At 43.4% G+C, this 24,394-nt stretch overlaps 1 long non-coding RNA gene across 1 annotated transcript; it reads right to left on the bottom strand.

Moving 5' to 3' along the window:
* Positions 1 to 8,356: 8,356 nt before the first annotated feature.
* LOC118521454 (uncharacterized) lies at positions 8,357 to 21,629 on the bottom strand. The gene is made up of 4 exons (XR_004910144.2): positions 21,419 to 21,629; positions 14,012 to 14,160; positions 9,049 to 9,273; positions 8,357 to 8,595 (listed from the first exon to the last, which is right to left on the bottom strand). It is a non-coding gene; the product is annotated as an uncharacterized LOC118521454 (long non-coding RNA).
* Positions 21,630 to 24,394: the final 2,765 nt, after the last annotated feature.

The raw sequence follows: 24,394 nt of genomic DNA, 5'->3' as shown, positions 1-24,394 counted from the left end.
TGAGTACGTATCTATGCTCTGCCACCTTGGGAAAACTAGTCTTTTCCACCCTTACGGCCTCAGTTTCTTTACCTGTAAAATTAGTAGTTTGGAGGTGATTTTTTTTTAACCTACTTTTATATTTTGTCAGAGTAATTCATGCATATAGTTAAAAATTGAACACAGAAAGACAATTTGATCAAATCCCCACCCTCATCCACTTTTAGCTATTTCTTTTGGAAGTTAATTACATGTTTAAATAATATATTTTTGATACTATTTTTCTTTTAAAGTTCAGAGTCTGTGTCTTCATGTTTTGATTAAATAATACATGATTCAAATTCAAAAGAACTACAAGATTTGCAGTGAAAAGTCTTTCTTCCATCCTTGACCCAAGTTAGTTCCCTTTGTTGAAGGCAAATAACCTTATCAATTTCTTGTGTATACACCAGAGAGATTTTATTGGCTGTCATTTTTTGACTTGTCATTTTTAGTCATTGTGCACTAATTTCCAGCTATGGTATCAGAGAACTAGGAATAATAATAATCTTGAATAATCTTTCCATACCACGAAACCTAGGAAGTTTTATACAAAAATCAGTAATTAAAAATATGAACTGAATGGGCCTTGAAAATTCTGATTCTTTTTTTTTTTTTTGCTAAAAAGTAATCTGAAGATGCAGACTCCATGATGTGTAAAAACTGCCTACTCACAAACATAAAGAGTGTTTATGGACTGATTTGCATTCTATCCCATCTCCTTCAGAACAGAATTTAAAGCAGCCTATCTGTAAGTACTATGGAATCAGTGAGCCCAGTTTTGCAGTAAGAAGAGTTTTTCTGTGGTGTATAATAGCAATGATGGGACTGGAGAAGACATTAGTGACATCATTTAATAATCCGCCTAGGGCTGCAGAAATTCCAGCCAAGTGAGGGAATTACAAGCCTCAGAGCATAAATTCTATCTCTGACAGAAGTTCAAGGTGGTGATCCGGACTGACTGATGGGTGATGTACAGGGAGCCATTGTTTTGGGGGCAGGATTGATTTGTACTAAGCCTTGCATACTCTCTCAATGATTTCTTCTTGTAGTGAAAAGCGTGGATTGAAAGAGTTAACTAGAAGAATCAGAATCTCTGGTCACCTTACAGACCACAGGGTACAGTGGGAAAGAATCTGAAATGTGCACAGAAAGGTCTGAGTTCAGGCACGCCGTTCTATGTGTTCTTGGCAACTCAATTCACTTCTCAGTGCCTCAGTTTCCCTACTCTAAGGTAGGGAATTGAATTAGACAGTAGTTCAATTTTGGTGAGGATTTATGGACTCCTTTGAGAATCTGAAGAAAACTATTTCCCTAACCCAGAAAAATGTACATTTGTGCACTCAAGCTTTTTGCTAACTTCTTGAAGATTAACCATGTATCTGCTAGATTCACCCCATGAGTTTATGAGTCCCAGGTTAGGATCCCCCTGGAATAGGTCCTCTAAAGGCTACTCTTCATGTGACTATCTAAATGTATGGTCAAATACCCATAAGCACTGAAACCAGTTTAGCAAACTGGGAAGAACTTTACTGAAGGTAAAAATAAAGTGCCAATTAGAGTATGAGCCAACTGTCAATAAAGACTCCAAATGGCTTTGGCAAAATTATTCTTCAGATCAGTAGTCTCCCAAGAGACAGTGTGGTGGAGTGAAAAAATCACTACATTAGGGGTCAGATCTAGTGTTTTTGTTTTTGTTTTAACCAGTCTGCCAACAACTAGAATTGAGATTTCGAGCTGGGGGCTTCCCTGCTCTGACCCCCTCTTTTCTTATGGGTAAAACGAGAGGTTCGGGCCAGATGACGTGTGAATTTGCCAGCTATGAGCTGATATGTGTAGGCTTTGGCATGTCTTACATTTAATATTTGTTTCAGCTTGTTATTTTTCTATTTTGCTTTCAAAAGGATAGCTGTACAATCAAAGTAGAATTGGAAGGAGAGGCTACCAAGTGTGGTGTCCGCTGGGTTCCCAGCACTGAGGCTTCTAAAACCATGGGGTGGAAACATAACCCCACGTCCTAATGAAAAAATAAAAACACCAACAGTTTGTAAGTTTAAAAATTAAAGGCAGAGGCAGGTTGAAATTAAAACATTTTGTTAGATTAAATAGTCCTGGCTCAGCCAAGCCAGTTCAGTAGCAGGTCTGGGGAGCCCCAGTGGGGAGTAGAGAGACTGGGGGGGTGGTTGTGGGCTGGGCAGGGTAGGCCCCCAGCATCCAAGCCCATTCCAGCTGTGACTGGAATCCACAGATAAGAGAATGCTGACCAGGGCTCCTGTTCTGGCTCTCAGAGCTTCATCCCCGCCCCCCCCCAACTTTGGGCAATGCTTGCAGCTGCCAGCTCACTCAACCTTTGAGGGGCTGTATGGTCACGTGGTTCAGGTAAAATGATAAGAGCATCGGCCACCTTCAACTATTCCTCCTCCAGCTTCCTGAGGTTTCTCCTGTCCTATAGACTTTCCCCCCAGTTTTATTGAGAGATAATCAACAAATAACATTGCAGAAGTTTAAGGTGTACAACATAGTGATTTGTTTTTTTTTTTTAAAGATTTTATTTATTTATTTATTTGAAAGAGAGAGACACAGCGAGAGAGGGAACACAAGCAGGAGGAGTGGGAGAGGGAGAAGCAGGCTTCCCGCCAAGCAGGAGCCTGATGCGGGGCTCGATCCCAGGACTCTGGGATCATGACCTGAGCCGAAGGCAGATGCTTAACGACTGAGCCACCCAGGCGCCCAACATAGTGATTTGTTATATGTAGCTATTGAAAATGATCACCACAATAAGGTTAGTTCACATCCATCACTTCCCATAATTACAATTTTTTTCCTCATGGTGAGAACTTTTAAGATCTACCCTCGGAGCAACTTTTAATATATAATACAGTTTTGCTAGCTATAGTCATCAGGTTGTACATTGCGTCCTCAGAACTTATTTTATAATTGGAAGTTTGTGCCTTTTGACAACCTTCACCTAATTCCTGTGTTCTATAGTTTTTACTTCTTGAGTTTTTACTTCTTGAGTTTTTCTCCCAATATTTTAATATTGTTTATGGCTTTGGGTTGGATGGCCCTACGACTTCTAGTGCTATTAGGTCATTGAGGGGAAGATCTGTATCTCTTGATTGTCGCAGTAGGGCTTTCCGTCACAAGAAGAGTTGTAATACTATTTCTTCAAATGCTTTCTATTATCATTGTTAGGCACATGAAATCCTAGAATGTGAAGGGAGAAGAGTTCATGGAGATCCTCTGGGTGGAGAACAAGATATTGTATTTCTAGGGGACCAAGAATCTGTATTTTTCACAATCTCTCCAGGTGACTCTGCTTACACGCCTGGATTGAGGAAGATGTCTTGTACACTGCCCTCCTACCCCCCGCAAAGTGCCCCACACTGGAGTTTGGGTATATAGCCTGAAACACAACTTTCAATTCTTTTTTTTCATTAAAGGTGGCATAAAATTTGCCTCCCGTTTCACAATGTATCTGTAACTATTTTGCTCTCCCAACCATTGCAACGTTAGTTTACTGAAGGAATAAATTGGGGCAGCACCCAGAACCTTTGGTGCAACCACACACTGCACCCTGATATGTGGCTCATAAGAACAAGTAGCTTAGATTGCCAGCAAATTCTAGTGCAACCTCTTTATTATAGGGCAAAAATGAGATCTCAAAACAATTTAGTAGGTATATGGCAAATAACAGTAAAACGAGCAACAACTCTGATGATCACTTTAGAATAGCAAGTATTTAACAAATTTTGAAATTAAATCTATGAATGAGCTATTCTTGCTTATAATCCTCCCAACCACATCCCTCCTCCCAAAGGTAAAGGCAGGAAAGGAGGAAATTTTAGGGTACAGTATGTTCCTAGCTTAAAAGTACTGCTCCTTCTAAGATGTTTTACAAACCTAGGTGAAGTACATATATTATAGCCCATATTTTATTTTTTAAAAATTTTATTTATTTATTTATCAGAGAGAGAGATTGAGAGAATAAGCAGGTGGAGCAGCATGCAGAGGGAGAAGCAGATTCCCCGCTGAGCAGGGAGCCTGAAGCAGAACTCGATCCCAGGACCCTGGGATCATGACCTGAGCCAAAGGCAGACATTTAACCGACTGAGCCACGTAGGCGTCCCTAACCTGTATTTTAAAAATGAGGTATCAGAAAGGTTAAACAACTTGTTCAAGGTCATACAACTATAAATGATAGAACCTAGGAGTTAAACCCAGAGTTACCTACCTCGAGAGCTGTACTCTTTCCACTATGCCGTGTCTGCTCCTGTAGAATAAAGTGTACTTATATTTTTAGGGGTGAAATCGAAAGGACTTTTATGTGAAAGAAGCTTAGTCTTATTCTGTGGGGCCCCACGGGGGTATAATTAGATAAGAAATGAAGTCACAGAAAGAAAAATTTAGTTTCATACAAGGAAGAGGCTGTGGCTCTCAACACGGTCCAAGGAGTGGGCTGTGCTGTGAGTCCCTGTCCTGGAGGATTCAAGCCGAGATTTCAGGGAGTGACACTGGGGATTGGGTGGAGGGTGGGTTTCAGCATCAGATGTTTGGTTGAATGAGATCCCATCTCATTCCAGTCTGAGAACTACTGCTGCTCTAGATGTTTGTTCATTCTTAGATACCTCCGGTGAAAAATACAAAGGGACTCTCTCCTCCAAAAAAATGTTCAACTTCCTTAAAGGAGCGTGGAAAAGAAATATTATTTTAATATTTTTATTCTTGCATTTGCCTTTTGGAATATTGAAACATATACTTGAAGCCAATAACAATAAAAACAGGCTCGGCTCCTTTACCAGCTTACCATATTAGAAGAACTCAGGGTCACCCAGCCGTCTATAGTGTTATCCCTGAGGGTCACTAGAGACTTCGAGGGAAATAGGAGCTGTCATTGGTGAGCTGTTATTTAAAAATGGTTCTGTAGAGGGGCGCCTGGGTGGCTCAGTTTGTTAAGTGCTTGACTCTTGGTTTTGGCTCAGGTCGTGATCTCAGGGTCGTGAGATGGTGAGAGGCTCCACACTCAGCTGCGAGTCTGCTTGAGATTCTCTCTCTCCTTCTCCCTCTGCCCCTCCCCCTCTTTCTCTCAAATCAATCAATCAATTAATTAAAAAAAATAAAAATAAGACTGGTTTAGTAGAGTAGGGACTAGACTGAGGGCCCTGACTGCCTTTCGTCCACTGGCGCGGCTTTCTCTTCTCTCCCATCTTTTTCTTCTTTAAAAAAAAAAAGCTTCTTTTCTTTTGTTTCTCCAGTTCTTCCCCTCCCAGTCTCCTTTTCTTTGCCCCAGTTGCGGTGTGCACACGCTTGGGAGGACTGGTTACTGTTTTCCTGTTTCTCCTGCGGACCCTGGCGTGTCACAGACGCAGCGGGCTCTGGAAGCTCTCTGTGCTCCCAGCCAGGGCTCACCTTCCAAAAGGCAGACTAAACATGCAAAGTGAAGACACACCAGAACAAGAAAAGATGTTTTGGGAGACTTCAATATTTGATATTTTAAAAAAGCATCCTAATAGTCAAGTTCAGAATTGTGTTAGACTTCCTGAGGTAGTGTTTTTAATTTCGTACAGGCCAAGGGTAACAAAACCATTAAGTGTTTAAAGCTTCTAGAGATCTTCCTTTGACCCAACATAAAATAAATACAATTGTAAAAATGATTATGAATACTCTGAACTGTGCTTTTTTTTTTTTTTCATTCTCTAGCACAGGTTGACCAAAGAGCTGAAGAAAAGTGGGGGTCTCTTCTGATTTCTGTGTGTATGCCTGGCTTCATTAGAAATAGCTGAGGTCTGGGGCTCCCGGGTGGCTCAGTTGTTAAGCATCTGCCTTCGGCTTGGGTCATGATCCCGGGGTCCTGGGATCGAGTCTCACGTCAGGCTCCCCGCTCGGTGGGAAGCCTGCTTCTCCCTCCCCCACCCCCCCTGCTTGTGTTCCCTCTCTTGCTGTGTCTCTCTCTGTCAAATAAATAAATAAAAAATCTTTAAAAAAAAAGTCATGGAAGTTGAAGAGACAAACAATAACCCACAAACCCTCGTGACTTAGCTTAACATCAGTTGGCACCAAGTAATGGAACTAAACCATGATTTTTTTTCAAAAAACAAAGACAAGAGGAAGTAACAGCGGGAGAGCATGGCGTGGGCTCCTGGCAGTCACAGTTGACCACCGTCTGTCCCCCGTTTTGGGAGACAGATTGCATGGAGCCAGATTTCATGTGGCCCCCTCTGTGTACATGATGCGTTGAGATGGACATATCTTCTCCAGAACAAACCAGCTACTGACTGGTATGCAGTTGGACTCTTCAGAGTTTAAGCCCAGTTAAAATGATTTCAGGGGGTGGGAGGGAGTATAAGAAGAGCTGCTTCTTTTCTGAAGGATGAGAGTTTGATGCCAATGAGGCAACACAGGTTATGTCTAGGAGAATTTGTGAGAAACTACGTTAGTTAGGAATTGGGTGATGCTCATTCTCCTTCCAGGAATCAGACCAAGATTTCTTTTCTTTCAAATTTATTTTTAAAGTAAAAGTTGTATGTGTCCATAATTTCAAAGTTCAAATAATTTAGCAAGGCTTGGTATGATAAAAAAATATCCTGCAGTCCTCCTCCCCCCACTCCGATTCTCAGGGTCATCACTTTCACTCCCTTCAGCTGGTTCCCTTGCTGTTTACTTCACTGTCTCTAAATATCATGTTTATATTGCCACCTCTTGCGTGTTCAGTTTCCAGTAATGAGGTGAAGATTTAGCTCTCTCTTGTTCCCTACCCTAATTTCTGTCCCCTCACCATTCCAATATAGTTAGATCTCAATTTTGGTTAAATGAATATTCGGTGTTCGTGTGTTTTACTCCAAACAACATTTACTGCTGAGCCATGTAAGACAGTGTAGTTACTTTTCCTTTTCCACATCATATTTTATTTTTCTTGGCATTAGTAATTATTGCCTTTTTCTGTTTTCTTTTCTCTATTATTAACGAACCCCAGACTCTCCCCATTGACGTAAATCTCGTCTCAAGACTTTTGAACACATCAGGTGTTCCATCAGTTTAATCTCCTTGAAGGAACCTGTCTTGGAACTTTCTGACCTGCCCCAGGAAGAAGCATCAGCTCTCTCTATAGCTGCCCACGGCTCTCATCCTAGGGGCCCCCTTTGCCATCAGCCTACGGATTCTCTTTTGGGTTGAATCCTCTGTTTTCCAAAATGAGTATCTTTTCTTTGGGTTTATGCCTCATTTAAGTGGCACACATGCTCCCTGAGAAAGAGTGTGATGAAGATAGGCTTTTTTGAAAACCATCAGGTCTAAGAACGTCTTTATTCTATTCTAACGTGTCAATGGCTATTTGACAGCTATAGAATTCTAGGTTGGAATTAATTTTCCCTAAGCCTTTTCAAGAGTTTGCTCCATTGCTTTCTAGCATTTGGTGTTGAAAATGCTGGAAGTTGAAAAGTTCAAGGCCATTCTCATTCTTGATTTGTGTATGAAATTTATGTTCTCGCTCTGGAAGCTTGTATGGTATATTTTTAAAATTTATTCTGCTGGGCACTTTCCATCTTGAAATTCACAACTTTCATCCTAGGAAATTTCCTTGCATTATTTCTTGGAAGCTTTCTTTTTTTTTCCCCCTCTGTATTTCTCAAATGCCTATTGTTTTGATATTGAGCCATCTGGATTGGCTCTCTGATTTATTTATTGTTTCTCTTCTATTTTTCTCTTTTTGTTTTTATTTTCTCTTTTAATTTCTCCTACTGTTTTCCTGTTTAAAAAATTCTTTTTTAAAAAGATTTTATGTATTTATTTGTCAGAGAGAGAGAGAAACTGAGCAAGCCGGTGGGGGGTGGGGTGGCAAACAGAGGGAGAAGCAGGCTCTCCGCTGAGCAAGGAGCCTGATGTGGGACTCCATCCCAGGACCCTGGGCTCATGACCTGAGCTGAAGGCAGAGGCTTAACTGATTGAACCACCCAGGCATCCCATGTTTAAAAAATTTTAACAGATATTTTTGCTCTTTAATTTTTTCTGATTTCATGGATGCTATCTTTTTAGTGATAGTAGCTCTGAGTTATAGTCAATTACATGTCTAATATTACTAATCACGTCTTCTAAATTTCTTCCTTCCTCAGTGTCTGTTTCCTCCAAAGTGTTTTTCTTTTCTTTCTTTTTTTTTTTTTAAGATTTTATTTATTTATTTGACAGAGAGAGACACAGCGAGAGAGGAAACACAAGCAGGGGGAGTGGGAGAGGGAGAAGCAGCCTTCCCGCGGAGCTGGGAGCCCCATGCGGGACTCGATCTCAGGACCCTGGGACCATGACCTGAGCCGAAGGCAGATGCTTAACGACTGAGCCACCCAGGTGCCCTTAAAGTGTTTTTATTTTCAATATGACTGGAAACTCTGCACACAAAGTTGGCTTTGATAACTTGGGTTTTCTATTTAGAGTGACCGTGTTGGGCTGCTTCCTTGAAGATTCTCTGATGCTAGTTTGTTTGTTTGTTTGTCTTCTTTGGATTGGTTAATTCCCAGAGAGACGGGATTGAGAATCTCTCAATTTCCCCTTCGAAGCATCTGTGTCTGGCTGTTCATGTTCAGGGTGCTGAGTGAGAGAAAAGGGATGTGATTTTCAACATTTAGAATGTAAAATTTTATTTAATTCCACTGTTTTCAGTCTAGTTTCCCACCCTTAACTGTGGCTGGTGTCCCAAATACAGTCACTTAAAAAAAAGCCCCCCCACCCCCACATTTTTCTAGTGAATAAATTACCAGCTTTCTGTGGGGTTTGGATGAGGCAGTTCCCCAGCTGGGCCAAGTGGTTGAGGTAAGTCTAACTGCTCATCTGAAGGTCTAGCCGCTTTTTAAACAAGCTCTCCGCCAAATCACCCATTTGCAGCCGCGTCTTAACTCCCACTTCCAGAGATATGAGGTACTGTCACTTTGCAAGTCTTTTAGGGAATTTGCCGTGCATTTTGGGTTGCTTCTCAGCACCCCCCGCCCCCCCTCCCCCATCGCTGACTTCAGATTCAGCTTTACTGACTTTGTTATCACTTACCTCTTACTTGCTCTCCAGTTTCCAAAAAACCTTTTTTTTTTTTTGCATTTGTCCTTTTTCTTGTTCTCTTTGTCCCTGTAGGTTTAGGCTTTAAATGCTTTAAATATCCTTTAATCATCATTTTAAGGTTAGGTTTGGGAGAGAGGGAGCTGATGTATATGTTCAGTCTCCTATTTTAACTGGAAGTCTCCAGAGCAGAAATTCTGAACAAAGGTCCGAGGACTCCTGGAAGAATCACAGATGTGCTTTGAAGGGCATCTTTGTATCCCCTGAAATCTTATGTGAAATTGTGTGTCTTTATGTGTATATTCCCACCCTTACTAACTCTGGAGCTTTTATCAAATTTTCAAAGTGATCTGTCCTCAAAATCTAAGCACTGTTTCTCCAGAGGCCAAGTATACATTACATTGGGAAGAAGGTGGCATAAACTTGAAGATACTCAAATTTAGGAAAATATCAGACCAGCCTCCAACTTTTCAACCCTGCTAACAGTTGAAGTTTTAATCACTAGGACTGAACAATCCTTGAAGACCAATTCATTCCTATTCATAGTTCTTGTCTAGGTCCTCAGAACCATGCATTATGCCTGAGGAGAGAGTACTCACATGTTTGAAATCACAGGTGGAAAGTAACTGATGAAACCTTTGAGATGATCCTTTCAGGGTAACAGAGCCAAATGCCAGAAGGTCAAGTAAATGAGAACAATGAGCCATGCACAGGGTGGCAGAGAGTAGTGCAGATGGTGGTGAACTGGAGGGCACGTGCCTGGCCTACAAGGGGCAGAAGGTACCCCGCATCAGCCTGTGACTGCTGTGTGGGAAAATGAGCCCAAAATAAGCAAATCTTCTGACTTTTCAAGAGAAGCTGGAAATCTAGGTTTCTACTATGTGACACCTACTTGTCTCTTCTTCGTTAAAGTAAAAGTAAAAAAAAAAAAAATCAGGTAGACCCAATTAAACACATATGTAGGCCAGATTTAGCTCCCTGACCACCAATTTGTGATATCTCCTCTGCTCCAATCTTCTTTTGCATACTGGGAGCCCAGAATGAGGATGCTTCCATGTCACTGTTGCCCAAGAGAAGGATCTAGACTGGTTCTTGGATCTCAGAGGGTAGCTGTGGGTCCTTCCTGTTTAAAAGGGTAGACGTTGGTGGCATTGGAGTGTGTGTGTGCGTGAGAGAGAGAGAGAGAGAGAAAAGGAGGCAGTATAGGGGGAAGGAAGGGAAGACTCTGGTGAAGAGATAAGATGAAGAGAGACAGTGCTGGCTTTGGCCCCAGCAGCTATACTTCTCCGAGTGTGATGGAAGAGTTATACAAAACTGGGGGGTAGGGTGGGTGGAGATTGGGTGGGCAACACTGCTGAGTAGAGTTGTGAAATATTTTAAAAAGGTCCAGTGCTGTCCAATAAAACTTTCTATAATGAAAGTGTTTTCTGTATCTGCACTGTCCAGTATGGTAGCCACTAGCCACATGAGGCTACTAAACACTTGAAATGAGACTAATGCAACTGAAGAAGGGAGTTTTTAGTTTAATTTAAAAAGCCCCCTGTGGCTACTGGCTACTGAACTGGGCAGGGCAGGATGAACCAATATATCCCAACATGTATTACGTTTTCCTTCATGGGTGGCATGTGGATAATTACGACAGAAAAACATGTCTATTTTTGTAGCTACACCCACCCACCCCCTACACACACACACCTCCCGGCCCCTGGCCCCCCTCCCAACACACACTGAGCCCATGATTTCATGGCTACCGTTGCCTGGCTGGGATCAAGTTAAAAAAGGCAGTAAATTTAAGAAAAATGTTTAGGGGGGCACCTGGGTGGCTCAGTCGTTAAGCGTCTGCCTTCGGCTCAGGTCATGATCCCAGGGTCCTGGGATCGAGCCCCACTTCGGGCTCCTTGCTCAGCGGGAAGCCTGCTTCTCCCTCTCCCACTCCCCCTGCTTGTGTTCCCTCTCTCGCTGTCTCTCTCTCTGTCAAAAAATAAATAAAATCTTAAAAAAAAAAAAAAAAAGAAAAAATGTTTAGGAAACATTTTTAAAAAAAGATTTTATTTATTTATTTGACACAAGCATGGGGAGTGGCAGCAGGAGAGGGAGAAGCAGACTCTCCACTGAGCAGGGAGCCCAACACGGGGCTCGATCCCAGGACCCTGGGATCATGACCTGAGCCGAAGGCAGCCGCTTAACCGACTGAGCCACCCAGGTGCCCCTAGGAAACATTTTTAGTAAACATATTTAATAAATAGTATTTAGGAGGTATATACTTAAGGCAGTTATCATAAAGGTCATACAAATGACTGAAGTTTGGGAATCAAGGAACTTTATAGATATTTACCAAATTGTGGTCCACATAGCACTGGTCACTCATGTTGTTTCACCATAAGAAGTATCCCATTGACAAGTTAAATAAGTTTGGGCAGTTTTCAAAGACCTTTGTTGTTGTTGTTGCTGTTTAACCGCGGAACTTTTCAGAGTCTCTTATAAGTTGGAATGAATGGGAATCTCCAGGAAAGGAATCCAGAATGTAGCATTTCTCACACCTATTGGTTGAAGGAAGGACCCCTGTCCTGTTGTTTTTTCCTCCAGGGCCTCCATTGTTTTGATGGATGCTCATGTTCCTTAGAGCCTAGTTTGGAAACGAGGCCTAGTTTTTCTCTATGGGTCAGAAAGTAAGTATTTTAGGCTTTGTGGCCATACAGTCTCCCTTGCAACTACTTCACTCTGCCATTACTGTGCGGAGGCAGCCTTAGATCGCACATCAACAGGTGGCCACGGCTGCGTTCCGGGTAGAGGAAGCAGCACCATAGCAGATACCTTGCCAGGGTCTAGTTCTGCCACCCATTAGCCTGAATTTGACCTCATGACCTTGAAAGTGGAGAGAGTGGGAAAGGCATAGGCTTTGGAGTCAGGAAGGTGGGCGTGAAAGCCGGCTGTGCTATTGCTAGTTATGTGACCTTGGGCAGGTCCTGTGGCTTAGCCCTTCTGTCTCTATCTGGAAAACGAGAATGATGGTAATAGTAACTAGTATAGTAACATTGATGGAATATCCACTCTGTGCCGTGCCGGCACTCTACCAGGCCCTGGGCAGACCGGTGAGATGTTGGTCCTCATGGAGACAGAAAAGTATGACAGACAGTAACTGCCAGGGTTGGAAGTATCCCTTTACTTGGGGTAAAATGTGGAAATAATACTTCAACTGAAGACATTTTTGTTTGTTGGAGCCTTACCATGAGCCGGTTGCCTACTCTTAAATGTGCGATGTCATTGGAAATAAGCACTGTTATCCCCATTGTATAAGTAAGAAAACTGTGGCACAGGGGCACCTGGGTGGCTCAGTTGGTTAAGCGACTGCCTTCGGCTCAGGTCATGATCCTGGAGTCCCAGGATCGAGTCCCGCATCGGGCTCCCTGCTCAGCGGAGGGTCTGCTTCTCCCTCTGACCCTCCCCCCTCTCATGCTCTCTCTCTCTCTCAAATAAATAAATAAAATCTTTAAAAAAAAGAGAAAACTGTGGCACAGAGAGGCTAAGAATCTTACCTAAAGGCACACAGCTAGGAAGGGGCCACGTAGGGACTTTAGGACTTTCTGACACCAAATCCCCTGCTCCTTCCTTCACACCCTACTTACCTTGCCAGGTACGCTGAAGCTCAAGTAAGAATATAAGTGAAATGCTCAGTTGACATATAGCAGGTGCTTATTAAATGTCAGTCCTGCCCTTAATCCCACTCCCCCGAGTCGAATCCTTCAGGGTGACTTTCCTGGAATCTTTGGGTTAAGCTGCTAGAGAGCGGGCCCCCAAGCCTTTATCCTGGAGAATGCTGTGGATTTCTACATTGAAACAAATCTATGTGAAATGGAAGAATCTACCCCTTTCTTGACTGCAGCCCAGCAAATGGGCAAGAAGTAGAGAAACAGAGATCAGATCAGGGCAGGGAGACATTAATCCCTCCCTAGATTCTCAGGTGAGCTCAACAGAGCGTGTTGTTCCAGGGACCAAAAGCAACTGTTGGGCTAGGTCTCTTAAGACAGGTTTCTGAACCCTGCATTGCCCCTCAGCTCCCTTTCCCATTCTGGTGTGCTCCCTAATATCCTGCTCGGCATCTCCCGAGAACCAGTGCCTCAGAGATGAAAGCCAAGAAAATGCAACAAGCCATCGGCGGCGCTCACTCAATTGATTTTTACACAAAATTTGCCTTCATGCACGAAGGATGGAAAAATGATCCCATAAATAATGGATAACAAAAACAAATGCAGGGAGGAAATCAATAGTCACACACTTGATACCGCAGGGAGATGGGAGAGGAAAATATGGAGGCTCTTCCAGCTAAACGGCCCCCCGGGGAACCCATTCCTAGCACTTCCTGCTGGGGAGGGAGAAGCACATCTTGCCCTCGCAGGCCCCGGGAGCCAGTCCACTGAATCCCTGGAGAAGGTACCGGGAGCGCAGTGTCTCATGGAGCCTCTGGCTTTCCTGGGTCTTAGTGAGATCTGGGCTTCTCCCAAAGTTTCAGAGTCAGTCTCATGGCATTGAAACCATCTGTCCCTCAAGGATCAGCCTGATTTCCAGCCCACAGACCAGGGTGCATGCCCTGGTTCTTTTCCCGAGCTGTCCTTGGCCTCAGGAGCTCCAGAGGTCTTTCAGAGATGCCAAAATGCGGCCATGCTCTGTCTGAGATTCCTCCCTTGTTCTGTTCACAGCAAGTTGCCCCCCAGAGCTGGTCACTGGCTCTGGTGTGACCAAAGCCCCCAGAATAGCATGGGGAGAGGGCTTTGCATCCTGGTTCCACCGTGAGCTCTACCTGTGTGGTTCTTGGCAAGTCACTCAACCTCTCTGAGCTTTTGTTTCCTCATCTGTAAAATGGGGCAGGCAAAATCTCTAATAGCTAGTAGGAGGGGATACAATGTGTATACAATGCCCGGCCTACAGTAAATGCTTAGAATAAGGTAGGTAGAGTCACCCTCAAATGACAGCTGAAATCTGGGCTGCCTGCTCACTTCCACTGACTTCCGTTGTCTCGTGACTGGATGGGGGCCGTGGCTCCTAATTAGTCTTCCTGCCTCTGGCCTCATGTCTCTTTGGTTGTTGCTCCTCATAGTTGTCACCTTTCTGAAAGACATGTGGGATGATGTCAGCCCTTTCTGTGGTTGTTGTCATCAATTTTCATTGTATTCAATTTATTTGACTAGGTGGTACGGTCACATGGGTCAAGTTGAAGACATGAGCATTCCTCCTTTGCTTTCTTTTCCCATCCCCCCAGCACTAGTATCACTTTCTTCTATATCTTTCCAGAGAAGTTTTATTAATTATAAGCTTGTATATATTTGCTCGTAAATATATATTTATGTATATGTATTTTCATGTGTTCTTTTTTTCTCAAGATGGTAGCAGACTATGCGTAGTTCTTCACTTGTCTTATTATACTTAATATATCCTAGTGCATTTTCCCTGTCAGTAGATAAGGAGTTTGCTTTTTATAAACAGCTGCCCACTGTATTCCATTCTAGGGATGTACCATAATTTGTTTAACTGATCCCTCTTAGTGGAATTGGGTTTTTTCTTCCCCAGACTTTTGCTTTTACGAGCAACGTGGTGATGAGTAACCTGGTACATATGTAATTTCACAATACATCTCTAGGACAGATTACTTGATGTGTAATGGCTGGGTCAAAGGAGATGTGCATTTTTACTTTTGTTAGGTATTGCCAATTTGCTCTTCATAGAGGATATGCCTTGAATGCAGCCGGCAGTAGTATGAGAGAGTGCCTCTTTCCCCCACGCTGGCCCACACTCCCAGGGCATTTGCATGGATACTCTGTCCCAAACATTCAGAAGTATCAGTGTTTCCCATCATGTCATCCCATTTCCCGGCAGCCATAACTCTCACATACTGCCACTCTGCCTGGGAAAGGCCATCATCCTTCAAATCCTCGCTTGATGCCACTTCTTCTGGGTCGCTTCCCTGTGCTCCTTAGGTGGACTCGGTCAGTAGCTCCTTCCTCTGTTCCCCCACACTGCACACCGTTTTCACAGGGCTACCACACAGGTCATACTTGGTTATGGACTTACACTCAGGGCTCACTCATCTGTGTGTTCTCAGTGAGAACTAGGAGCTCTGAGTTACTATTTACTGGATGGACGTGCAAGATACTATACTAAACTCTGTCGGGGAAACAATGAGAAAAAAAAGCAGGATTCCTGCTCTCAAGGAACTTGCAGAATTTATTAGAATTCTCTGACTCTGGAAAAGTGGGTACTTGGTCATTTTAATAATTTCTATAGCTGTCACATGGACCTTGCAGTGAACAGGAGTGAGGGAATGTGTGTGTGCCCTTGAGAGAAGACAATATACACACAAGCCCATTCCCATCTTGAATGTTTTCCTCCCTTCCTCCCTCCCTCCCTCCCTCTCTCCTACTTTCCTTCCTTCCTTCCTTCCTTCCTTCCTTCCTTCCTTCCTCTTTTCCTTTCTTCCTTTCTTTTAGGAACAGGTGAGGAAAAAATGGCTTTGCCAAAGTAAATGGGAAGCTTTGAAATATCAGGTACATGACAAAAACACACTGTCCTGCTTTCTGCTTCTAAGAGGACATATTCCACTCTAAGACCAAATCAGATAGATGTGAAGAAGAAGTGAGAGCAAGTACAGTTTACAGACCAAGCCATCGCAATAAGGTAAAGGAAAAGTTACAGGAAGGAGAAAAAGTTGACATGAGAATGAAGCAAATACTGAAAAGTTAAGCTTGAGCATGCCAGGACCAAATACTTAACTAGAAGAGAATTTTGAGCTGCTCGTTCTCCTGACTCCCCGATTTGAAACCCCAAATCTATCAGAGGAGCTTGATCCTTAATGTGGATTATTATTTTATAAATTATTAAGAAGAGCAATATCTCTCCATTTACTGAATGTCATAACAAAAGAGATAGGAGGAAAACCAAGACATTGTCTACCCAAAGAGCCTAGCATTTGGACAGTGTAAAGTCACTAAATAATTCAGCAGCTATTTGAAAGTATAGTGTTTTGTAATTTCGACAGAACCATCTTAGTCTAGCTCTCTGTAGCACAGAATTTTAAAAAGATGTTCGCCTTCATGATGATCTATTTCTAGGAGAAATGAGAGTCGGGTAGAAACGCTGGTCAGGAGAAAGAGGGCTGTCTAATTAGAGAGCCTTGTGTTTACTCTGATTTTAAACTTTCATGAGACTGCCGAGGGTGAGGTCTGACCAGCTTCTAGTACTGTCTCTGATTTCTTTCTCTGCACCCGCACACTGGTGCTCTAACTAGACACATCTGTTTCCTGTATGCTTATGAAGAGGACAGCCACTGCCCATGTGGCAACTGTCCCATATTACTGGGAAGATGAATGGAGGAGCAAGCCAAGGTAGCCCCGTTAACTCTCCTAGTACGGCTGGCATGCCTGGTCTGGCTGGTTTGGAGCAGCTGGAAACATAAGCTCAACAACAGCTGAAAGACGCTGCACCGGGAGAGGACAGGGATGGGGTGAGGCAAGGTGCACGCATGAGGGCTGATCCCACAGGATGGAATCAATTCATCACTCTGGGGGTGGTTTTGTGTAGACCTGACTTTACTACAGGGAGGGTTTCAGGTGGTTTGCTGTGGTCCATAGAATTAAAGAAAGCATTCAGAGCATGACTGGAAGGCAGAATAGCGTTATAGATAAGAGAGCACTTGGGTTAGTCTTTAGGTTCTGCCGCTTGCTGGCTGTGGGCCCACGGGCAGGGGCTGTCATCTCTGTGTGCCTCAGTTTCCCACCAGACACAGATGATCATCAAGCTTACCACCCACGGTGGCTGTGAGGATTCCACTGGAAAATAATGTACTGTAGCAGAGCAATGCCTGGCTCAGGGTTAGCTCTCGATATGTGTCAACTACTCTTACTCCTTTGGCCTTACTTCCTTTGACCCCCAAGAACTGGGGTAGGCATGTAGCTAGTTACAGAGAACAGAGCTCTGTGTTTAATGTGGCTATTGAGTGAGGGCCTCTGCAAGTACTTATTGGCAAGACAGACTCCTGTGGATGAGTTATGTAAGTGGCATCCCAGAGGTCCCGGCATGGATGCAAACCAATTAAGTTAAGCACTTACCGCAATCACAAGTGCAACTCATAGGTTTAAAAGTGGGAAGAGAGTATATGTGAACTTGGCTTTGCAGTACTTTGCTTTTTCAGATCTATTAGAAATATAGCCCGTGAATTCCTCACCCTTGGTCGAAATTCTGGAGCACTTTTTGTCTAATGAAGTATGGAATTCTGGATCTATTTGTTACTAGCTGTGCAGTCTTGTACATCTATTTATAGTCTCTTAAGAGGGTATAATTTTTCTTATCCCTTCAATTTCCTTATCCATTAAAAAAGTTTTAGTACAAAGTAAAATCACCCCAGCAATTTTGAAGCACAGGGATTTAATACTGGGAATTAAGTACTTATAGAATTGTTGTGAGGGCTGTAGTTGAGCATGTAGGAATGACTCGCAGAATATTATGGGAGCTATGTAGCAATCAGACAGCTCACCTCTGGAAAAAGTGAGGTCTGGAAAATACCATCTTGGCTGCTATCCAGAGACCAGGAAGGTCTCCCCTGCCAGTGCAGTGTCCAGTCTGAACACTGGACCACTAAAACCGCCACCACTACCCCTGCCTCCGGAAGCTGGAGATGAGACATTGGCATCTCTATACTTTTTCTTGCCCATTTGAAAACAGCAACCATAGCAGGAAATTACCTTTCACTTCATTTCTGCCTTCCAAATCTTGCTCGAGTGCATCTCCTTCATGATATCTCTCTCACATCTAGAACCCTAGCTGCAAGGGATTCTGGAAATGACCTATTAGCTTTCTGGCCTCTTAAAAGCAGAAAGGTACCTCAAAGAAGATGGAAATTGATGTTGAGTCCTGACTAACCATATCCAGCCCAGAAAATAATAATAGTAACTATGTTATGGAGTTATTGTGGGATTAAATTAGATAATAAAATGATTTGAAGGCTATCTAGCGAAAAGTAGACAATCAAAAAATTAATTATTTCAAACACTGCTACCAAAGTGAGATTCATTGCTTCATCTTTTAAAAAAAATTTTTATTGTTATGTTAATCACCATACATTACATCATTAGTTTTTGATGTAGTGTTCCATGATTCATTGTTTGCGCATAACACCCAGTGCTCCATGCAGAACGTGCCCTCTTTAATACCCATCACCAGGCCAACCCATCCTTCCACCCCCCTCCCCTCTAGAACCCTCAGTTTGTTTTTCAGAGTCCATCGTCTCTCATGGTTCGTCTCCCCCTCCTATTTCCCCCCCTTCATTCTTCCCCTCCTACTATCTTCTTCTTCTTCTTTTTTTTTTTCTTAACATATATTGCATTATTTGTTTCAGAGGTACAGATCTGTGATTCAACAGTCTTGCACAATTCACAGCGCTCACCATAGCACGTACCCTCCCCACTATCACTCAGCCACCCCATCCCTCCCACCCCACCCCCCACTCCAGCAACCCTTAGTTTGTTTCCTGAGATTAAGAATTCCTCATATCAGTGAGGTCATATGATACATGTCTTTCTCTGATTGAGTTATTTCACTCTCATTGCTTCATCTTTTAAAAAGACCCAAAGGGAATCATTGTTTCTTCAGGTGCCAGGCTGAATTTCCTGTGAAGATGGGAGAATTCTCCACCTGGCTCAGTGGTCTCATTGGCTCCCTCTCGGTGACCTGAGGTCATAGCCCAGGTATCTACAGAAGCCCTCCTTGCCCATCTGTCAGTGCTCAAGGATACCTTTCCAGGCCATTCCTCCTGTTTTCCATCCAAACCCCTCTTTCTCTATTCTGGACTCTATAGTTCCCATTCTGTTCCTTCAGGCCAGATTTCGATTTCTCTGATTGCCTCTGTCATAGTGTGACCTCAATAGAATGAATTGCTTGGCTTGGTCTCAGTTTCATCTCTGACCCATACTGTACCCACTTCACACTCAGCCCAGGCTTAGAACCTTGTACTAAGGATGGAGCCTAAGACCGCACTTGTCACCAAAGAAATTATTATTAGGTAGAACCTGGAAGACAGTACTGGGAATTCCAAGATAAAGCTCAAACCAAACAGGCTGGTCTAAAGCAAATACATAGAGAAAATTTATCTTCAATGTCTTCCAACCCGCATTTTGTTGTTGTTAAGTACTTCCCACTTAAATATTGAACTTAACCAGTTGCTCTTTTACTTGGGATCATTATAGACATTCTCTACAAACCTTGTTTGTTCTACATCTCATTTTTTCCAGTGTCTTGTAAAATGGCTAGCTAGCTCAGGAATTCTCAAGCCTATTTGGGCCTCAGCTCAGCTCAAATGAATCTGAATCTCAGGGGGTATGGGTGAGGTCTTGGCAGCAGTTTTTAAAGCTCTCCAGAACCAATAATTATAATGTGCAGCCAGAGTTGAGAACCACAGGATTATCTAAATCGACAGTCTAACTTGAATTCATATGTCAATGGGTGCAAATGTCTTAATATATTGCCCCAACTAGGGCAATCCTATTTTTGCTTACCATCACCTTAATAAAGTGCCTTTATTATTATTATTATTAAGTTATGGCATTGCCTGAAAATAGCAATGCCATAACTCAAAAAGCAAATTCATAGTTGCATCTTCGGGCCCCACGGCAAGATAAAGTGATAGATAAAGTTATACCATTCAGGCAGGTGACTTTTCCACCTATGCACAGAACTAGTTGCAGCAGTTAATATTTCATTCTTGGTAAAAAATAATTTTATTCTATGAAATGGAATGATATTTTTTTCTCTATTCTTCTGTGTAACCCTGGGCTAACTACTTAACCTCTCTGAATCCCCATTTTTTTCTTTAGTCAATAGGGATAGTAGTAGTAACCACCTGAGAGAATTGTACTTTGACGATTATATGTGACTGATGACATGTGTAAAGTATCTGGTACATTAGAGGTGAAAAATAAATTCAACCTGTTACTATTATTGAATTATCATTTATTCATTGGTGTAGTGTTTAGAAGCTGTTTGAAAACTAGGTGATGTCAGCAGGTAAACAAATTGGACATGCTCAGGTCTGTGACCAACGGAAGGAATTAAAACGTGTCCTCTCCCTTGGAGTACTACTTAGCATGGAATAACCTTAATGGAAATTTCCAATAAGGATGGTTAAGTTTAGTGTTACCTGCCTGGCGTGTTTATCCAAGTTGAACTCCTGCTTGTAAGCTGCAGGGCCAATGAAATAGGTAACATTTCCTCCACAACTTTTCATGTGAACTGGATTCCCAGAGTTTGTTATATGAATAAGGCCAACACAGATGCAGGGAGAGAAGAGGTAATGGAAAACCCAAGATGTTCTAAATACCATATATTCACAATCGCATGAATGACAATCTTGAAAATTGAAAACAATTCACATGTAACCATACAAAAATGCCGAAGTAGACTATGGTGTGTCTGCTCATCAATTTAATGAGCCTTAATGAACGCTTAACGTGTGCCAGGCACTGAGCCAATGCTATGAAGAAGAAGATAAGCAAGACATAGACCCAGCCCTTCAGAGGTCAGAAACCCCTGGGGAGACTGACAAATAGAGATAATTATTAAATAGTACTATTGAAAGTAATGGCTTTAGGACTATTTGATAAAATTGAAAAAATGAAGAATTATTAAGTTGAAAATGTAAACTACAAAGTGGCAAAGAGAGTGTAATTCCTCTTGATATTAAAATATGCTCAGAAAGGACCGAAAAGAAATATAGTATTTAAAAATGACAGCTATAATTTTATTAAGGTGATGGTATTATGGCTAGATTTTTCCCCTTCTGTTCTCTAGTTCCCAAAGTTTCTCTACTTTTTTATTTTTTTAAATTTTTAAAAATTTATTTGAGAGAGAGAGAGAGAACGTGCGTGTGTGCATGAGCAGGGGAGGGGCAGAGAGAGAGAGGGAGAAAGAGAATCTCAAACAGGTTCCCGGCTGAGCATGGAGCCCAATGCGGGGCTTGATCTCATGACCCTGAGATCATGACCTGAGCTGAAATCAAGAGTCAGACGCTTAACCGACTGAGCCACCCAGGCGCCCCTCTATTTTTTTAATATATTATTTTCTTAATGAAAAATTTAAACATAAAACATCTTAAAAGATATCCTGGAATACAACAGAAATGATCCATCTTCTATCTCTTTGCTACCTCCAGCTTCATATCCGCCTCAGTTTAGGTTTCCCGAAAGCAACAACCAAGACACGAGCTTGGGTGCAGGTGTTTTCTTTGGGAGATGACCCTAGGAAGGCTGGCTGAAAGAATGAGGAAGATGAGACACCGGGAAGAAGAGCCAAAACACATGGGGTGCCCTTGTGAGCTGCTTACCATGGAGCGATTGGAGCACAGCCTCCCTGGGGATCCTCTGCAGAACCACGTGATCTGTGCCTCAGCTGAACTGTCCCTCCGAAAGATAGGAGGGAAGGTGGCCACTTATCCACTGACTCCTTTCCCCAGTAATTGAGGATTGCTCTTGGAAGCTTGGACTCTCCCCAACGTCCTGGCTGGGCTATGCCAGGACTAAGTGGCTGTCCTTGGCCTTGGCAGAATAGCAGAGAGACACCAGAGGGGTTGCTAGATGCTGACTGTGAGCATTGAGCTATCCAACACCACACTGATATCAGGTGCAAGCAGGCATGGGCTGGCCACGCAAAGCTGCAATATTCAAACATGCCTCAACTTCCAGGCTCTCTCCCCACTTCTGTTCAGAGTGTATCAACAACTCAGAAACCTAGAAGGCAGGTCTATCATAATTGGGAACAGCAGAGAATTGGGAATTGAGAACAAATGCAGCGAGTACCAAGTTCTTACAGATCTCAAGAGGTTGGAGTGACAGATCACACTTAAAGACAGAATTTAAGCAATGAGAAATGAAAGTTAAAAATGTATACATCGCTCCAAACAAGCAAATGCAAAGGAAAAGGACTGGAAACCATGACTTAACCAGAGAAAATCTCATGCAATAGAATACACTTGGGTTTGAGTTAAGCCTAAACATAAAATAGGAACCAACAGAAATTTTATTCCATCTTGCACTGCAACGTGTGCCCTGAAGAAGCAGGATAAAAGGCCCATGTACTCTGAACTAGCCAGCAGGGAGGCTGGGCTAGGTTGTGGGCACCCCCCTTCAAGTGAGGCATAGACCGAGTGGAACGTGGGTACAGGAGAATCACCCAGGGCCGGCCCCAGTGGGGAGGAGGCAGAAATCATGTACTCTGGGCTACAGGCACTGAGGATGTTTAGCCAAGAAAGAGGCAGGAGGGAAGGGGGAACATGAGTGCTTACTTCAAATGTCTCAAAGGCTCTTGAGGGGAAGCAGTGGCAGGTGGTGTGGCATGTGGTAGAGAGAAGATGGTACAGAGAGACACACCTGCCTTGGTTGGAATCCCATTCTGATGTTAACTCGCTGTATAGGCTCGGTCAGGCCGTGTGTAAAATGAAAATGCTAATGATACCTACGTCACATGGTTGTGTGTATAGTAAATGAGATGTGTATATCAATTACGTAACGCGGTACCTACCCACATATAAGAGCTCAAATTATGATGATAATTAGAAAGTTACAGAAAAGAGGAATTAGACTTGGTCTCCATAGCTGCGAATTACCGAACGAAGACCACTAGTTCAGTACGGATTTGATCCCAGTCTGTGTCAGGTCTCTGTCACCATCAGAATGCCCCCCAAATTGTAGAGGCTGCCTTTGGAATAGTGAGGTCCCTGACCCTGGGTGTGTGTGGTCAACCGGATGGTTTCTGACCAAACCCTCAGAGGAGATTCAAGAGCTTCGTAAGTCTTCCACGTCTGGGGTCTTCGCTGGGCCTTCGCTGGCCCCTGTGCCGGGCCCAGAGTCACCAGTGGTGAGGGTTTCCATGGAAACCACGAGGGGCTCAGAATTCTATGTCTGCACACTGCATCCCAGAGGAAAGAGACAAGCAGTGAAGCAGTATCCTCGGTAATAGTGTGCACTTTTTAAAACTGTCTAATTAAATATTAACCCCAGAGACAGAGCATTAACGGGTCTCTTATGTAAACTTTGTGCATCTCATAACCATCCGGGAAAGGGGCTTAGGTAGAGCACTCCCAGGAAATTAAATCTATTTGCCTGTCTCCTTCCTCCCTGCCACCACTGACAAATGGCACACGGGGCTGCCCTGGGGCCACCACCCTCACGTTGAGGCCCTTCCTCGGGTGCTTGCCAGGGAGGATGGGGCAGGGCCTGGGGCCAAACCTGACACCATCTTTGACCCTTTCCTGCTTTCCTCCTTACCTCCTACTGTTTCTTCTGTCTCTGGAATCCCCAAGTATCGGATTCTTGGGAGTGGATATAGGCAAGAGGCAGAAGAAGTAGTGGGGTGCTTAAGGAGAGAACAGAGGTGGGTGGGAGACAGGAACATGTAGTGAAGCCACTGACGCTCTGGAGACATGGGTTTGTGCCTTTAGTTCTGTGATCTTGGGCAAATCCATTGATTTCTCTGGCTCTGGGGGGAATAATGATTTGTACTACAGCTCACTGACATCTTCAGTAACCATTTTTGAGCAGTTCTTGTGAGCCTGGGATACAGTGAAGGAAGAGGTTGGTTCCTGCCTGTGAGGAGTTCACAGTGGAGCCGAGAGGGTCTCCGCCTGGGGTCCATGTATCCCTTCAAGGTCAAGGAACAGCCTTCAGAGCACCTAAAAAACCCTTGCGTTTGCACCTTAAATTTGTGAGGCTATGTATGTGTTTGAGTGGTGTGGGTTCTTTGCTTTCACCAAGTTTGTACAGGGATCCTTGGCCCTCCAAACAACCAAGAATCCCTGGCCCTCTTGCACCTCTTCTCAAACCTCGGTCCCTTGTGTGCCCTTTGTCCATATCTGCATTTCACCTGAGCACAATTTTTCTCTAAAATAAAACTGGATGTAAGAGTATATGTACTTTAGCAACACTCTCTATGAAATTGTGAGTGTGAGCTTGAGGAGCGAGATTCTCTCTCTCTCTCTCTCTATCATCTCTCTCTACTTACCTATCTACTTAAAAAAAAACCCTCAAAGCTGTTAAATAAAGGTCTCCTTAGCATACCACCCCAGATACTCTCCATTACCACGCTACACATCTCCCCTGCGGTGTCTCTGGGAAAACACTGGTCCAGTGGTTCCCCCCAAAACCCTTCCAGCTGTCGGTTCCTTAGGAGCCTGCCACCCACCTTCCGTCACCTGCTCCGCAAGCTCCTCTGTAGCCAGTCAAGGGGCAGACATGAACGGCCCTTCCTCTCCCTCCACACTGTCTGCTTTTGAGATCAGATACTGTCCGAGGCTGCTGCCGAACCC

The sequence above is a fragment of the Halichoerus grypus genome, chromosome 2 (genome assembly GCF_964656455.1).
Source record: "Halichoerus grypus chromosome 2, mHalGry1.hap1.1, whole genome shotgun sequence".
NCBI lineage: Eukaryota > Metazoa > Chordata > Mammalia > Carnivora > Phocidae > Halichoerus > Halichoerus grypus.
The sequence above is the reverse complement of the archived record's forward strand: the minus strand, read 5'-3'. Positions and strand labels throughout refer to the sequence as shown.